The 19,962-nt window shown below is 33.7% G+C and overlaps 1 protein-coding gene and 1 long non-coding RNA gene across 4 annotated transcripts in view; both read right to left on the bottom strand.

Annotated features, from left to right (window-relative positions):
- LOC107071728 (uncharacterized) overlaps positions 1-19,962 on the bottom strand; it is an 81,363-nt gene that overhangs the window by 56,951 nt on the left and 4,450 nt on the right. The window lies entirely within an intron of this gene.
- Positions 9,353-18,635, bottom strand: LOC149031737 (uncharacterized). Its single transcript, XR_016177405.1, has 2 exons — positions 13,779-18,635; positions 9,353-13,378 (listed from the first exon to the last, which is right to left on the bottom strand). It is a non-coding gene; the product is annotated as an uncharacterized LOC149031737 (long non-coding RNA).

Here is a 19,962-nt window from a genome sequence, read left to right as displayed (position 1 = left end):
TATATTTATGTTGGTAAGTTGGTAGCAGGAATTTGTTTCGTGAATTCAAGTTAGAGTTTCATTCACTTTTGGAGTAAGTGAGTGAGTGAATAAATGACAGAGAGAGAGAGAGAGAGAGAGAGAGAAAAAGAGAAACGGGGCTCCCCAAATTGCGTAACGATGTCGACGTCGACTACGTAGACGGATAAGACACAGCTACGACTATGACTACGACCACGGGGAGGGGGGATGAAGGAAAGAAGGAGGAGGAGGAGGAGGAGGAGGAGGAGGAGGAGGAGGAGGAGGAGGAGGAGGAGGATGACGATATGGTTTGGTTCTCTCTCTGTCTTCTTCTTTGAGGCTAACCTAACCTGCTTCTCTTGCGGTCGTCTTGAAAGTCGAGCGCACACACACACACATACATGTACGTATGTAAATCTAGCTATACGGCTCCTTTGGTCTGAGGCTCAAGATTAAGGACAGAACGTTGTGCAAGAAGAGAGGGTTATCCAGATATGCGTGTATCGAATGACCTCTTGCTTACTTGCTTGGTTTTTTATCTGTGGAATAATACATATAGAAGTCAGTGAACGGTGATCAGTCGATAAAACAGTTTTTTAAGTAAGTTTTTTTTTTTAGGATGACCCTAAAAACAAAATATGGGCTACGTACCCGTTAAAAAACACTATAATACTGAGAGGACTCATAAATATGTATTTATCTATAGATAGATGTGTGAATGGGTGTTGTATGTAACCCATTTGGTTGAAAAGAATAAAAAAAGGTTTAGTTGAGAGGAATGAATATTACCAGGATGGTATTATTTGGCAAAAGAAACCGTTTTACGAAATAACGTATATAATAACCCAGCATACACATCAGTTTCGTTCCCCTCAATAATGTTTGATAGGGATTGGTGATGGTAGGTAGTGGTGTGTGTTCGAAAGAGATACGCCTTCCGTGAGAAAATGAGAGGTCGAGCATGAGAAAGGGCTTCTCTCCCTTTGTTCTAAGGCATAACAGACGGATGGATGGATGGATAGATAGATAGATGGATGGATGGATGGACGGATGGAATTAAGGTTGGATCCTATTACCTTCTTCGGTTAGTCTTTTTCATTGGTCGTCTGTCTGTAAAATTTCAATATGGCGTTCGCCGAATATAAAACACACTCATCTCAGAATTTCTTTCCTTCAATACGAACGAACGGTACGTTATAAATCATTAAGATATATATCAAAATTTTCTTTGAATATGACGATTGCGATATATAAATAATATTTTATTCATTAAAAATATATTTAATAATTATATGTATATGTGTATGTAATAAAACAATATAACTGATATTTCATCATGGCCGAATAATGACGATAAATAAACTCATTAAAATTCTATTCGCAATATAAATAAGATTTATCGCATTTATAATACAGGCCACGTTTCCTAAAGAAAAAGAGAAAGAAAGAGAACACGATGAACGCGTGCCACTGGCCTTTTACGAAGAGATAAACGCGACCTTTGGAATCTTTACAGTTTTAGTTGCGAAGAATTGAGATTCTTTTCTTTTCTTTTTTTTTTTTTTTCGTTTTATCATCATCTTTACTTCTTTTCTTTTATTTTTATCATCATTATCATCGTCATCTTTTTTTTTTTTTTCTATATAACTCAACAACGACGAATCGTTCTCTAATCATTGAGAAGAACGCACCCTGTCCGTCGTCCACAGTTTATCATTCAAAATGGCTCGATACACGGATATGTAAGCGATAACGAATATGGCCTTGCACGTACTTATGCCGGACGATTAAGTCCGAGGACTATTCGCACGGATACAAGTTACGTTTCTACGTATACATATATGTGTATATGTATTTTCCAACGATGATAACGAGCACGGCCTTGTTACATATGAACTACGTCGTGTCGTCGTAGTCGTGTTGTACGTAAGTGTCCATATTTTTTTCTTTAACTTATCTACATATAACGAAAATGGACTTAAGGAACCTAAAACAAAAAAAAGATTCTTCAGAATCTTCCCTTTTTTTTTCTTTCGTTCCTTAAAAATCCGATGAATTTTTATCTTCGTTTCAAATTTTTCTTTTACCACACATGTCGTGTGTGTCATCTTACAGTTTAAAACAAGTTAACTTAGGTTAGGGTTTTGATTAATGTATATATATTTTATCATTGAATCTCTGAAGATTAATAAACACAGTTTTGATGATGAAGTATGCCTTGACTTCTTTTTCTTCTTTTTTTTTTATGGAGGGGGGGGGGTGAACAACCGACATTATATTATCCTTGTTTTCTAATCCTTGTGTTACAATATCACTCGTAATATTCGTGTACCGTAGTACACATCGCATATCATAGAGAGGGGTTAATTAACAGATTTTAAGGTTAGGTTATCATGCAAGGAATCTGCCTGTTAACGATCGTATATCCAACAAAAGGATTCCTCGAATGCCGAGACCGGGCTACAACCATTAATTATCTATTCTTACTTGGGTAATTAACTCTACAGTAAGATGAGATAGAAAGAGGGAGAGAATAGGACTTCGATCGACGTACGTAGTAGGTAACGTGGTACTTATTAGTATTAGTCTCTCAAAATGGCGGCACGCGAAACATTTTAAACGTGTCTTCTCTTCAACTCTATCAAACATCTTTCAATTCAATATTTTCAATCAAATTTTCATTCTCGTATTTCAATCTCGTTCATACACATACACACACACACAGACAATATGTTAATCTGCTTTTTAATTAAAAATATATCAGATTATAATTATGTATGAATTTAAATTGTAAACGAATTTAAAATGTGAGAACGAATGGAATATTTTTTTATTATTTTTGTTTTTTATATTTCCTTTCGAAGTTAGCATACCTTGCGAAAAATAAAGAAAAGAAAGAAAGAGAGAGAAGATATTACGTCACTCGAAGAGTGCCTGCAAAAGTTTTCAACCAACGAAACGAACGAACGAACGAACGAACATTGTTGAAGTTCTCAAAGGTCTTACGTAAGAGGAAGGAAGCCGCCACGTGTCGCAAAATATCACACGAATGGCGTCTTTTGTACCAACGCGTTTCTCCTCTTCTCTCTCTCTCTCTCTCTCTCTCTCTCTCTCATTTATCTAAACTCCCACTCTACTCTACTCTACTTTACTACTACTACTCTCTTTACACTTCATCATCATCAAATGCAACGTGCTAATTTTGAAAGGTGCCAACGCAACGTGAAAACTAACCTCCAAAATGAATTTATCTTATCGAGATAATTGTAATATGATAGATAGAAACATACAAATCTATTCAATTATCTTTAGGAAACTTTATGTGGAATTGATTAATACAAAATTCTCTAAAAAATTGTATTGTATTTTTGTAATGATTGATAATCAAGTAAAATGGAGGATGCAATTTTTGTTATTGTCTTCTTCTTCTTCTTCTTCTTCTTCTTCTTCTTCTTCTTCTTCTTCTTCTTTGCAAGATTCAAGAAGACCTTCGGTTTACAGATAATCTTTGGTAGTTTTTTTCCGTGGAATGTTGGTATTACGAAGAGAAGAAGAGAATTTAAGAGAAGTAAGTACTCTGTTGTGTGTCTTTATATTTGTGTGTGTGCGTGTGTGTGTGTGTGTTCTACGAGAATGAGAAAACACAGGATGGCCTCCGTTTAACTTCGACTTGGCAATAATCTAATGCGTTTATAATGAGTAATTGAATGACTCTCTTGTAATAAGTGTGAGCAATTTACTGAAAAGAGAAGAGAGAGAGAAACTTAACGGCAAAGAAACGTGTGGTTTTCCAATGTACATAATGGTACACATACACACACATACACAAATAAATATATATAAACGTTGCATATACACAACAGATATATTTTAGCCTCGAAACCAAAGCCGACTTGATGAATTACGTCGTCGTATTTGACTGACTTTTATATAACTTCTCTCTCTCTCTCTCTCTCTTTCTCTCTTCAAGTTATAAATAATAAAATACAGTGAATAAAATAGAACAGTAAACAATGGAAAATTAATAAAATAATTATTTAATATTGAAAGTTTCTAATTTTGAAAGCAAAAGTATGATTGTAAATATAAAAAATGACGTTTTCTAAACATGGCGTCATCACCTGTATCAACATGGCCGCCGTCAATCTAATATTCATATTCGTACTTATATTAAAAAAAACGATACGAATAAAAAGGCAATCAACAAATAAATCAATTAATTTTATTTAACCTCGAAGTAAGTGTCCATATTAAAAAGAAAAAAAAGGGATTCGCGAATTTAACCTTTTTAAAATATGGCGTCACTAGGGGGGCCAGACAATATGGCGGTCACCGATCAGAACATTAACATTCTTACTTATCTCAAAAGTTAATTTACGAAACAAAACCAAAACAATGATTAATAATAATAAAAAAAAAAACAAGAAAAAGACATGTTCAATAATAAAGCAAAGGATAATAATAATAATCCAGAATAGAACGATAAAAGAGAAAAAACATAAAAAGAAGAAGAAGAAGGGAATGCAAAAAAAAAAAAAAAAGTAAAAAAGGAGAAGAAAATCGTTGACTCCGAGAGTTTGCTTGGTGCTTTGCTCTCTCGCCGATGGCATAAGTGTGTCATGGCCAGCCGGTAGTAGGAACGACGCTCGTTTAGTCGAGCCAGGAAAGCTTCTGTGCCGATATACGCCGTCCGAAAGGTGAGTGTACACTAGGACGCGATATATATACGTCTTTGTATTGGTATACCTGTATGTAATGTGTGTTTAGTATTTGTAAGTATATATATATATATATATATATATATATATATATATATGTATGGATATTTTACATGTAGATATAGATATACATATATGTACATATGGGATAGAAAGAGAGGAAAGAGGAGGGAGGGATATGTTGTAGAACAGCATTACAGCCATATACGAGGAACGTTGCAGGTGGAAAAGGTTATTACGAGAACCGTCTCTCTCTCTCTCCACCCTCCTCCTCCACCCCTATTGCTACATTACCTACCTCCACCTTTATCCTCTCTTACATGCCAGACGCATTTTACCTTTACGAGCATCGAGCTACGACTAAAGAAAGAAAAAGAGAGACGATAGAAATATATCTGTGGTGGTACACATGAACACGTATGAGTCCAATAATACCGAAAGAACGTGGAGTACCATCTTGTACCAAAAGATTGGAGTGGGGATAGATAAATGCAAGTTACACAGCTTTAATTTGTTGATACAGAAAACACGATTTGTTTGATTACGTCAGAGAATCATGGGATGCATCTTGAGAAAATGGAAATGTTATAAATTGATTTGAGATATTTAAAATGTTCGTAGTAGTATTAGAATTAGTATAAGTTGAGTTTTTTTGTTATATTTGAATTTTGTAAATGAGAGATTGGTCAATGATATTTGACAAATTGAAAGAAGATTTGAAATCCCTTGAATTCTACGCCAATGTTTCTTATGAATATTTATCGATGTTGTTTATGTGTCGTCCTCGCACGGTGCTGTATTCCGTATCTGTGATCAATGTATTCTGACCACAGGAAAACTTGGTAACTGAATGGTAAATTCTGATTGGTAAGTTTAACACAACAAGCTCATCTTAAAATCTTCCCAACGAATTAAATCAAAGTTGTTGAACTGTAAAACAACAGCAGAAACCTGTTTGGAAAAAAATAATTGACTATATTTTTAAGTTAGTTAGGTTATAATATTCAAACATAAAGTCTTAGTTGAATTCTCGTTAAACGATTAAATCAAGTAATTCGTAAACGTTCTTTTAAAGTATCCAACTTGGAGAACAAATTGGGAATGGGTGGACTCTAAAAAAAAAAAACAAAATTGAATGTTAAGAATATGGCGGCCATATTTAATCGAATACACAAGCGCCATTTTCTTTTCGTAACACCAGTGGATGATCTCGGAAATGCCGATAAAACTTTACTCTGATCTACTATAAAGTTAAATATATATATAATATATGCATACGTAAATAAAACACATTACCTAAAGTTCCATCTCGCGCAAGGTTGGATCATTCTTCCGTAATATAAATTCTATTTATAAAAGTAGTTTATTCATAGCAACTTGAACGAGAATGGTTACGGTCATATTCTAAACTAACTCTGATCATAAGTACAGAAAACAGCACCCAACCAACGTCATCATCATATCTTTTTTAATCAACTTAGAATTTGATTTACAAATAATCTACACATGTGTGTGGTCATTTGTTTTTATCATAATTGTTCAGATAGATTATTTAGAATAAATAAACATACGTACAAATACGTAACTTGGTAAATGATATCTTCTTCTAATTCGCTTTCTCCTAAATATGCGAAATCTGAATTGTAATTGCGAAACTTTCTCAATGGGGATCTTCGGTTTCTCGGTTAAAGGCATATGCTGTTGCTGCTGCTGCTGCTGCACGCACGCCAACGATGGATTAATAATCTCTACTAGGTTATAAAGTTGAGAAAGCTTTAAATATATCTGCCTAACTTAACCTGGTATCTCTAAAAGAAACGATACATTGTTTACATCAGTTTAACAACAACAACAATAACATCAACAACACCTACCAAAAACATTGTTTTAAGAATATAAACCATAAAGGGTTATTAAAACGCTAGGTTATTAAACCCAATTAATTTTTATCCTATGTAAAACAATGTTCAGAATAATAAAACATGACAAATCCTTTTCCCTTTTAATTACCTAACCTAAAATTTACTAAAAACTTGTTGGTGTTACACATTTTTGGAATCTAATATCTCATATTTCAATAACACACCTTGTTTTAACCCAGTACACCCCAACCATCTCTGACATAACCTACTTTTTCTTCAACATTTATCCGACATAATTGTGTTAATCAAATCTAAAGAAACTTGATTAACCTGTACCTAACAATAAAAGTAAAATACATCAAAAGTTTATTATTACAAAAGCAATCTTCTAATAAATTGTTGCTTGTTGTTGTACGTCAGAGACCATTTTCTCAACAACAAACGTTAAAACTAATCTTAACAATAAGATATATCTCTTGTTTGTTAGAAAACGTGAGAAGAAGTATAGTACATGGAAACGAACTGGAATTTAACCGAACGAAGGAAGGGTTTAGCGATGTCTCTCTCGCGTGTGACGCAAAGAGTACCCCTAGAGAAAATAGGATGGGGGAATCTATCGTTGAACACAAGCAGCATTCTCTTCAACATATATGCATGAATGTATATAATATATGTGTAAATGTGTGTGTATGTGTACTACAAACGAAGATATATATCCTATTCTTCCCCATCACACACAACGCAAACGGCCCTTCTTCTGGCTTTACCCATTTCTCCTACCCTCCCCTTCGATACTCTATCGTAGCACCCTCCTGTGTAGCCTGGCGACGTTGCCGGGTGTTACATAATAGCCCCGCAACGTTGCCACCTACTCTACAACGTTCTCGTTCACACCGTTGCCACGTCCTCTTCCTATTTCTATTACTGCTGTTGGTTCTAGTTGTATGTTGCTATTGCTGTTTGTTGTTAATGTTTCATATTTAGTTAGTTAAACTGGTTAGGTTAGGTTATACCTTCTTCAGAGTTGACTCCTGTTCGTATAGTTGCTTGATTCCAACCTAAGTTTTCTTGTTTTCCTGAGTATCATCCCAACCAAGTCTTCTCTCACCGGTTAGAAGAGACCATTCTTGGATAAAAATCAAACTGGAATTTCTTTTACTCTCCAATATGTCTCAATGAAAAAAAAAAAAAGAAAAAAAATATAAAGCAAAACAAGATAGTTTTCTTCGTAAATCGTTAATTGAATTTAATCGTCTTTTCTACGAAGAAAAAAACAAACCAAATGAAATTTAATCATGGTGGACAATTTGAAATGAGAACTTGTGTTATAAAAACAATGTTTAAACTGACGTTAGAGTTTTTGTTGATAAATCAAGGAAAAATTTATAATAATGATAATAATAATAAAAACAAAAAAAAAGATGAACAAACAATTTAACCTTAAAGTTTTGGGATCCTAAAACTTTGAGGTTAAGGTATGTATGAAACATGTGCGTATTTATATATGTGTACCAATATAGAAAAGCAAGCAAGGGTGGGTTGAACTCGTAGAAAGAAAAATGCCAATCGATAAATCGATAAAACCGGCATCATCGTTTTTAGCCTATATATTGTGCGCAGTTGTAAACACGGTACTCTCTCTCTCTCTCTCTTTTTTTTCTTTCTATTTCTTTCTCTCTAACGTTCTATTTGTTCGTCAGTGGAAAGTTTTATTCACGACTGCTTCTTCTATACACTTTGCTGGACGACGGACTATAACGATGAAAAGAAGGAGGAGTACACCACAGCACGCAGAATATTCGTTATATATAGAAGCTTACACACATACACACACATCATACATATATAAAATACTTGAGTGTGTGCGTGTGTGCGTGCATACGAATGCATTTACTAACATACGCACACACATGCCAACTCTACTAGGGTAGAGGATATTTATGGTTATATATGAGAGTGATGAGTGAGTGAATACGTGTACATGTATACATGTGTGTATGTGCATATGTATTAGTTCGTAAAGTAGTAGGATCTTTTTCTTTGCTCAAACTATTATGCGATTTTCCTTTGTCCAGCTCAGAAGAGGCCAGACCAGGCCAGTACTAAACTGAACTGAACTGAACAGAACAGAACAGAACAAGGGAGAAGAACTGAACAGAACACAGAACAGAAACTCCATGCCCCAAAGTCCGGATATGTCTTGGACTGGTTACGGATCTTGGATTACTTTAACCCTCGAGGTGTTTCAAACGGAGCTTCGCTCTACTTATTCTTTTTCTTTCCATACGTGAAAAATATCAACCCAAATGTATGCAACAGAGCAAGATGGAACACGAATTGTACAACCCTGAACACCTTTGTTTTCTCTGTCTTATGTTTTTTTATTCTTTCATAGTACAGCAGGTGGTTTCTGGTGCTGTCTTGGCTCTTATTTTTAGCTAAAGGGAAATTTATGAAATACTTTTTACTCTATTTTATTTCTTGCTTTTTTTTTGTGTGTTCAACTTTGATGTTGAATAATATAGGTTATGTTAGTAAAAATCATAATTTGGATATTTTAAGTACAATACTTTCATCTTAAAACAACTAAAATTTCACATGCACACCTTGGTACAACAACTGTAGTCAACGTTCGTATCAAATTTCCTCCTACAATTTCATTGGATAATTGGTTTACAGTGATTTCATACAAGATACGTCGTTTTATATTTTCTAGTGATTTTTTTTTTTGATAACTATAAAAGAAGAAAGATTTGATAAATTGCGACAAAATTATTGCAGACAACCATTCTCAAGGATTCTTTATCAAAATAGATAAGTCAAATAATTATTCGTAGTATTCTTTTAAAATGGGGAGGGGGGAGGAGCTAGAATAAACATGAATGAATAGAATGAAATTATTTGAGGTTATATTTAAGAATTTTTTATTACTTTTGATATATAACACACGTTGGACGTGTTCACACAAATTCTTAGGGAAATTCTCGTCAGGTCACAGGTCTTACTTTGTATTGAAAAATGGGATGGACGTGGCCTAAACGGAAAGTCTAATGTCACTCATCGATGGCTGACATGGCGCTCAACGTGATAAAGGTATATCAAAATAATATTTATTTTTCATTTTTAAGATATGTACTAACACACGTAAGATATTATCTCTATCGCTAGGTATTGTACATTATCTTGGTTGGATCTTTCAAAGAAAAACAGAATTAGAGGGAGATATAGAATGAGAAAAGAAAGGGAATATAACTGATACGCACTTGGCATTATCTGAGAAAACGTTTTCGCAACGAAATTAAATGTAAACCTATTGCGTATTGAACGTGGGGTTGGTTGGGTTCAGTTCTCTTTCTCTCTCTCTCTCTCTTTCGTTCTTCAAGATACGATAACATTGTGTCGACTTTTATATATACAATGAATAATACTTTTTCAAAACTAACCTATATGGATGATGATATCGATTCAACTTATTCTATTCGTTGTTACATTCAATCGATATACTACACATTTTCATCATTCCCGTTTTATATCGCGTGTTTTACCATTATTACGAATAGTAACGAAGGAAACATAAAAAAAAAAAAGAATAATACAAACAAAGAATAAATTAATAATGCATCGGTAATAGCATAATATTCATCATTTTTATGATTATTCGAATGATAATATTGAAAGTTCGATTAAAATGGCGTCATATGTAATAATGGCGTCTTTAGAAATTCTTAGGATAACATTAAAAATCAATTCGAGTTAATTTCTAACCTACATATTATATTTTTAGGTTAGAAATAATAATAATTCGTGAAATAATATTCGACTGTAAAAATGAACGTATTAAATTTGTTACAAAGTGCAAAAGTAGTGACGACGAATAACAGAAAGATTAGATCCTCTCGAAGCTTATCAGATATCCCGTTAGAGAACAACCATAATAATCAGGTGTAAGGAATTTTTTTTTTTTTTTTGTTCTATCGTACCGTGACAAACAACGAAGATAAGAGAAGAAGCACGGAAGTGTTATATACACGTTTTTCAATACCTAAATCCAATCAATATCTTTCTTCGACGTATAATAAATTATGAATTTGATCAAAAATAACCTCAAAATGTTCATAAATAACCTGAAAGTTACTAGGAGTATGGGAATCGTACAAAGTTCGAGCAAGAAATGATCAAAATTAACCTTAAAAGAGGAAAAAGTCAATTATTTAAGATGAACAAATAAAGCAAAATTATTTGTTCAGAGTTTCAAATTTAAAATTATTGAATTATAACCTCATTTAGTAACTTTTCTTTCACCCCATAGATAAAACCTTTAAATAATTATTTACATTAAGTAATAATAATGATGATTAATAAAATAACGAAACAGAACAACACTTTGGGCAGAGGCTGTATATTTGACATACATAATTTCAAATGATCTTTTTCATGATACACGACCATGAACGATAACGATGCATCCCCGGTGCACTTCGGATGACCCAGAAGGGTCGAGAAGAAAATATTATTGCACCTGGGAATAATCGATGGGGGCCCCTCTTCTTCCTTCTTCTGCTTTTCTCTGCCCTGTTCTGTTCTGTTCTGTTCTGCTTTACTCTACAATCGGCAACGTTGCAACAACGACGACCACGATGAAAGAAGCTTTCGCGCAACAGAACGAGTAGAAACGAGGAACGTTGTTGTTGGGTTGCATTGGCAACACTGCGGGCTTCTTCCGTTCTCGGGGCCAGGCCAGGCAGACGCACGTTTTTTGCTACGTTTCAAGGCCTCACCCTTCGGATTCGGGAACGATTGCTATATTACGTGTGTTAAGTATTTATATACATGAATATATACGTACGCGTGTACGTATGTGAATATGTTTTTTAAGGGACCTAATTGTGTCACGTTGCACACATTTTCTTCTCCTCTTTCGTCTTTCTTTTTACCTCTGTTCCCTCCTCCCTGCACCTCACCTCTCCTTACAGCTACTTTTATTCTTCTTTTACCTTCCTCGAAGCGTTACATTCCACGAAGAAGACAAGGAAGGAAAGAAGAGATTTCCTTTTTAGGTAAACCTATCAAGAATTCTCTTTTCACCGTCGATATTTTTTATTTTTCTTTCACCTTTTGGCGGAGGGAGAAGGGGAAATCATTTTTTCGGGGCCTGTTTGTTGTTTGTTTCGTCTCGATGTGTACCCAAGCCAAAGTGGGCCAAAAGAGTTCAACGTAGTTATTTTTATTTTATTTTTCTTCCCTTCACCCCCCCCCCCACCGCCATTTTGTACGATCCTAATTATCGTTTTAATTCGGTCAATCCTTTTTTCTTCTATTTTGTGTTTTTTTTTTTGTATTTAGTGTTCCAATTAATTTATATATAAATATATATACAGTATTATCCAGAAATGATAAAATGTCAGCTTAATTTAACTGTTATCGGGGTCGATCAATTTTTAGGTTATGTACTTCGATTTATTTCTATTTGGAAAGAGAGAAATTATTTAATTATTAACTACGCGAATATATTATTACTTTCTCAACGGGATTTTGATAACCAAAAAGAAAAAAGTACAGGCAAAAATATTCCAAATTCTGAGACTTATATTGTACATGTGTGTATGAAAAAAGAAAAAAAGAAACAAAAGGAACGTGATGGAACGAGAAACGCACAGTGTGAAGAACTCAGGAACATGAACTGATGACGCACGCACTGCGCGTGAAAATGAACGAAACATTGCTAATTCAAAAACATTAATAATAAATAAAAAGAGATAGAGAAAGAGAAAACACTCATGTGTACAGTAAGCTACAAAAAAAATTCATAAACTCCAAGTACAATGCATTCCGAAAAAAAAGGGAATTTAACCTCAAAAAAAAAGAAAGTAACGGAAAATGAGTAATAAAAATGTTTGCAATAATTTACAATTAGAAACATTTTATGTTCTTTGTTCTAAATACTAAAATTGTAAACATGATTTTCTAATATAAAATATTACTAATTGGTAATATGCTTTTTTTTTTATTTTTTAAAACATTTCTTTCCTATTTCTAATCGCCATATTAAAGATGGCGCTAAGTATGATTGGATTTGTACGAGCATGTGTTGTACTATAAATCAATTCGTGAATGTATTATTTGTATTCGAAGATAGGTAAGCAAAAAAAAAAACATTACAAATAAAAAATTGAAAAAATAGAAAGAACAAAAGAAAAAGAAAAAAGTAAAGAAAAGGCGTACCGTTAATTTTGCCTCATTGCATTTCGTGCAGAACGAGGACACACAAGAATCATTTAAGAACTAATAAGGAAGGTCACTGAACGGTACATGCTCGTCTTCTTCTTCTTCTTCTTCTTCCTCTTCTTCTGTGTCCGATCTTAAACTTTCAATGAGAATGAAAAATCCATATACGTGAAAAACAAGACCTGTTTTTAATTTTTTTCCATAAATAATTATCATTATCATCATCATCATCATCATCATCATCATCATTATTATTATTATCTGAGCAAACAATGGAAAATAATTAGCTGTTTGCTTAAGTACAATAGAGAAACGTAGAAATGTAGGGAAAAGGTTTCCTGTTTGAATATGATAAAAAGCAATGTGTGGTGAGGGTTTATGAACTCATAAACGATAGTACCACACATTCGTAAGGGGTCGATGTTTTCAGGATGAGTCCGTTCAGTACGCAACATCCCCTCACCCATCTTCGAAAACTCGGCGCGTTTTGGCCTCAGTTGGTGAAAGTCAGTCCGAGAGGTACATAAAAGCAAGCCAGGCAAGCAAGCAAACAAGCCAGTTGCCTATGTGTTCCTAGGTAAATATGCATATATGTTTGTTAATACATGCATAATGATGACAAAATATATTCGACGTATATCCCTCCCACCTCCCCATCCAACAAATATGAAGATCGATTTTATTGCACACAGTAATACACGTTTTATAATTATACCAAGATGAACCTAAAAGTTTTCGGGACTTGTAATTCAACGATTGGAAATGAAATTTTTATGGTAAAATATTCTAAAAAAAGAATGATTGATTTTTCAAAATCATCTAGTGACAATTCTGTATTTATGGTACATGGTATCTAAAAATAATAATCGATACATGACCATCAGTATCGAACTTTAGCTACAATTATTATTTCAAATAGATGGAAATATAAAATTTGGATTTCAATTGGGTTCAAAAATTGCATTTTACTAACCCCACAAACCAGCCATTCCACAATTCCAACACTTCAAATGTGTTCCTAAATTTCCCTAGTGTTATATACCCAGGCCCAATTGTGAATTCGAATTTGAGCTAACCTCAAAACTACACCAATGAATTTTACGTAGAAATATCGTATAAAAATTGAGAAATATTTTACATAGTCAAAAAAAAAGAGGTTATGCATAAATCTTTTAGTATTCCCACGATTTTGATTGGTCAACACTCGCGACGAACTTACTCGTTCATCCATTTTCATGCGAAATCATCATCGACCATTTTGTTGTATGCAATCTAATAAAAAAAAAAAAAAAAAGAAAGAAGAAAATGAAGAAGAATAGGAGGGTGAAGAGGAAAGAAGGAAGATATAGAAAAGAGATAGAGAATATAACAACGCGAGTGGTGTACGTCAGGTTGAAGACTAGGCGTCTTGAGCAGAGTAGTCTTTGGAAATACGTCCGAAGCACGTCGAGCTTAGCAGGGCAACCAGCAGCAGCAGCAGCACACCAGCTAGCCGTTCGTCGACCAATAATATGCGAGAGCTCTGAAGAAAGAAAGGAAGAAAGAAAGAAAGAAAGAAACAAAGAGAAAGATAGATGGAAGAAGAGAGGTGAGGGGAAGAGGGGGTGGGGGGAGGGAAGAGAGAGAACAAGTGCCGAGGTAGGACGTATGTATGCATGCACGTTCCTTCTTCCGTAGAGGCTGTGAAAGTCGTGTTCGGTCGTTTGCTGAGTCTTTCAAGAAAGTGGGAGAGGGTAAGTGAGGAATAGGGGGGAGGGGCATTGCGACGTTGCCAAGGATAGTTCGGTGCCATGCACAGAAAGGCAACGTGCTTGATGTGGCAACACTGCGAAAGGAGAGACGCGACACGCGAGAAGAAGGTGGTCGTCGCGCTTCAAGAGTTGGACGAGGAGAAAAACGTGGAGGTGGAGGTGGCGGAGGTGGAGAAGAGGAAAAAGGTGAGGTGAGGTGAGGTGAGGTGAGGTGAGGTGAGGTGAGGTGAGGTGAGGTGAGGTGAGGTGAGGTGAAGTGAGGGGAAATGTAAGAGGGAGGCCACGTCGCGTTCGGCCTGAAACGCAATGCCGCTCGTTTGCCAGATACCGTAACAGGGTCGACGGATTAAGAAATTTGGCGGTATCCACTCGTCCGTCGTCGTCGTTGTTGGTGGGTTCTCTTCTTCTTTTTATTCTTCTACTATGCCACAGGTGCTGCTGCTATTACTACTGTATTCTTTTTAAAAGAAAAAAATCACAAAAAGAATAAGGGAGATGAAAAAAAAAAAAGCAAATTTCGTTCGAAAAACTCGTGGACCCAATAAGAAGTTTCGTTAGAAAAATGTTATCCAATAAAAAGATGCGTTTTAAATCGTTTTTATTAATTCCCTAAAAAAACGACCAATAATAATAATAGAAGATGACATTAATCATTTCTAATGTCGATCAATAAGAAGATTCGATTGGTTCAATGCACTTTCAACCTTAAAAATCGACCAATAGAAGAAAAACGTCATTTTCTTTTTCTCGTTTTAATGTCCTTCCAGTTGTCAGAACTGTTTTTTTATTAAATGAAGAAAAGTTATTTTTGATAGTGTAGATAGTGTAAACGTCATTGTTCTTATACGGTGTAACTTAAATGTATAAAATTAACGAAGTGAATAAGAAAAAAAAGAAGTACAGGGACGTACACGAAATACTTAAACCATGTATTTCATAGTTTTTTCTTGGACACACTTTTTCCTTCTAACCTTAAAAAACAGAAGCAACTGCAACTGCAACAATAGCAGTAGAGCATCCAGTAAGGTTTGTAATGCAATTATCTTCACTTTATCGGTGTAATGCGTTGAAGAAGGAAAATTGTTGGTAACCTTTTGATCTTCGACAAAAAGGAATGTTACGATTTGCTTTTTAAAAATACAAGATGACGATTCTCATCTGTCTCTCTCTCTCTCTCTCTCTCTCTCTCTCTCTCTCTCTCTCTCTTGAAAATGAACCTTGAGAATATTTTTGTAAATTTCCAATAACCGATAAAGTTTCCCTGTATTCCAACAAACAACAACTTCCCACCTAAAGGTTCTTCTTTCTATAGTTTTTGCCTGAAGCTAAATTTCAAGGTCATCGTTAGAGATTTCCCTCCAAAAAATTAAACCCTAAAAAAAAAGAATATCTCTACGAATTTAAAAATGTTTCGAGAATCCAACTGCAAAAATATCCAATAAGAAGAAACAAAAAACAAAAGAAACGAAGTACAGTAAACAACAAAAATGTTGCAACAATTATTTTTTTAGCGGACATCGGCTGACTTGAAAGAAGACCCGAAAAAGGGGAAAGTTGATGAGAAATAAAACAGGATAAGAAATGCATGTATGATGTACGTGTACGTGTATGTGTAAGTGCGAGGGTGCAAGGGGATGCGACGGGGGTACGGGGTGGGGCAAGATAGGGCAAAGAGTGTAGTCAGGGAAGAGGGGGAAGAGGCTGGGTGAGAAGGGGTGAGGGTGGGGACGGGGGAGATGGCCGACAACGCGCGATCAATATACCAAAATAAGCCGGCAAACCGCCACACACGGGGAACGCACGCGTGCGCGCACACGTACGCAGCAAATATATATATATATATATATACAAGTACAGTCTTCTTCTTATTCTACTTACAGGCTAGATCATGATTATTATTATTATTATTATTATTATGATTATTAATATGGAACCTTTAAAACGAATAGAATCAAGAAAACATACATTAAGTTTTCGTTAATGTATGTGTATGTATGTATGTATGTATGTATGTGTTACAATATTTGTTGAAATTTACAAAGTTTAAGCAGCCCGAGTTAGAGTTCCCTATAAACTGGTCAATATATTTCACACATATATACAAACACGTACATATATGCACACATATATTTAAATATGTGCATATGTGTATGTATATTTGTGTATAAGTATGTATAAACTTGTGCATGTAGATTTTCTTTACGGATGAATTCTCATTAAAAGTCTAATTAAATGTGTTAAGTACAGGCCCAGATAAAAGTTGATTCTAAAAAAAAAAAAAAAAAAAAAAAAGCAAAATTATCTATTATTGCATTTTTTTGTTATTGTAAATATTATATTTTTCTGTATTTGTCACATGAATTTTTCGAATTAATAATTTCATATACTAAATAATACTATTCTAATCGTTTAATTACCAATTTCAATATGGCGGAATATAATTGAGGATTAGTGTCCAAAGTTCCTCGAGTGAAAGTGTGTTTTGTGTTTATAATAAATTGTTTGTGACTGACTCATCATCATCATCCAAATTTTGTACTTTCTCAGTAAAGATATATATCTCACACCCTGTAGATATAAAATTATGTGTATATATTTATATATTGTGTATGTATATGCGCGTATCATACACATATATATATATGTATATGTAGTAAATCTCACAGGTGTAACGCGTTGTATCGCGTGGCGTACATCCGGAAGAAGAGGATAACATAAACAAACTTCACTATCCTTGATTATGTATAAACGTGTAAGCTATATGTAAATATATTACCAACGTACGGCGTGTAGGTGGAATGACTTTTTTTATTCTCTTCATATAGTTATAAAAAGAAAGTTACTAGATTGTAACAAAGTTGTATGAGAGAAAGGAAGAGAGAAAGAGAGAAAGAAAGAAAGAAAAAAAAATTTAAAGGTTATGTTTTAAATAAATCAAAGGGATGGAGGATATTTTTGTTTCTGATACAACAAAAAAAAAAGGTGATTCGTTTAAAAAATGATATCTAATTCTTTTTTTTTTAGGTTATATATAACAATAAATAATAAAACGTTCGATTTGATAACCTGTAATAATTTTAGGAAGAAAGAAGACAAAAAAAAAAGTCCGAAGGAAAAGCTTGATCAACAAAAGAAGAAAAAGATAGATGGTTGGGTTGAGAGAAAACCGTTGAAAATTTTTCGAGGTCAGCACTTTCAACTTAAACGCGAAAGATTTCGAAGGATGAAGAAGAAAGAAATATCCTCCTACTCCTCCTCCTCCTCCTCCACCTACGGTTCCACGATCTTCTATATATCTTTTTCTATAGCGAAACGTGCCGCAAAGAAAAGAAAAAGAAAAAGAAGAAAAGAGAACGAGAGAGAGAGAGAGAGAGAGAGAGAGGTCAGCAGCAGGTCTGTAATGTCGGCCGCCATTTTAAGGGCGTACCTTGAAGACCCATAACGCACGGTAGACGAGACGTAAGTTTGTTGGTAGTAGCCAGGTCTACGAACGAACTCTTTTACCAACACACACACATATACATGAACATATATATATGAACACATATATATGTGAAAAAAAACCTATGGACGATATAAAAAGAACGAATATGAAAAACCCCTACGCAAAGAGGAACGACGACGACGACGACGACGACAACGACGCGTACAAAACGTGTATGAAGGGAATATATGAAGGTACTAATGTGTAACCCAATGTGTAGGAAGGAACGTGTAGGGTACGAAGAAACTCGAAGCAAAGAAGAAACGAATGAAACGAAGGCAATCGCCAGCTGGCACGTGAAGGCGTGTGTAAGCGCCTCTGGCAACAGTCGGAACGTTCACCAGCCGTCTGCATTTTCGAACAACGAAAATTTATTGTCGGTAGGATATCTCTTCTCTCCTTGCTGGACTTTTACATACATTTTCAAAAACATCGATCCCACATTTCTTATTTTCTATTTCCATCTTCTTCTATTTCTCTTTATCTTTCTTGAGATAACGAATATATTTTCTTGTTTAGTGTGGTAATGGTGGTAGTATTGATGTAGTAATCGTAATAGTATGAATAATAATATTGATAATATTGGTAGTGTCTTAATATAATATATTGGTATTAGTATTTTAAATATATATTGGTAATAGTGTAGTATTGATGTAGTAATAGTAATAGTAATAGTATGAATAATAATATTTGTAGTAGTATCTTAATATATAATTGGTAATATATAATATTTTAAATATTATATTGGGTATTATAGTGCAGTATTGATGTAGTAAATAGTAATAGTATGAATAATAATATTGATAGGTACTTTCTTAATATATATTGGTTATAGTGTTTTAAATATATATTGGTAATAGTGTTTTAAGTAGTATATATTGATAATAGTGTTTTAAATATACACTGGTAATAGTATTTTAAATATATATTGGTATAGTGCAATATTGATGTAGTAATAGTAACAATATGAATAATAATATTGGTAGTACTGTTTTATTGTTTTACTGACATGGTATAATAAGAATTAGTAATATTGGTAATAGTGTTTGTTATCAGTAATATTAGTCACACATGTTTTAAATATATATATTGGTAAGTATATATATATATATATATATATATATATATATATATATATATATCAGTGATAATATTTTAATATTGGTAGCACTGTTTTCATAACATAGTACACTAACAATTACTAATATAAGTAATAATGTTCTCAGCAATATTATTCACACAATGTTGTTGATGATAATGATGATGATGGTGGGGTAGTGGTTCCTTGTGAATAAAACGTAAGAAAGAAAAACAAGATGGAACTGAAAAAAAAAACAAAACAAAAAAGAATAAAGAATGAAAAGAAAAGAATCTTCAAAAGACATTCATTGCAGTTTCATGAGGTTTAATCAAGAGACATAAAAGTCTTGAAGAAGACCCTCCTCGGTCATCACTGGTCATCTTCGTAGAGATGTATGCGCAAGTAAGACACTAAGAAGAGTACACTCTTATACTTCGTGCGAAAATGGCGGCCCAAGCTACGCCAATGGACTCTCTTTCTACTTTTTTTTTATTTTCTTTATCTTGTGGTTGACCAATAAGTTTATTTTTAAACATTTTCCTTTTATTCTTTTTTTTTACTATTTCATTTTAATGGAATGAAATATTTGGTATCGTTGAGATAAGAAAAATACTGAATTTATCAATATCTTATCTATATCGATATGAAAATAAAATATTTCGATAAATCGACAATTTGATATTAGAAACACTTTAATTGATTCACATTTCGATATATATATATATTTAATTATATTTAATTATAAAATATTATATTAATTATATAAAAGTATATAGGCTGTTTTTTTATTTAAAAAAAAAATACTAGATAATTTTTAAGGTTAAATATAAAAAAATATAAT

The sequence above is a fragment of the Polistes dominula genome, unplaced genomic scaffold (assembly GCF_049000335.1).
Source record: "Polistes dominula isolate Pdom_NZ unplaced genomic scaffold, Pdom_raw_medaka contig_78, whole genome shotgun sequence".
In the NCBI taxonomy this organism is placed as follows: Eukaryota; Metazoa; Arthropoda; class Insecta; order Hymenoptera; family Vespidae; genus Polistes; species Polistes dominula.
This window is presented reverse-complemented; position numbering and strand designations above follow the sequence as displayed.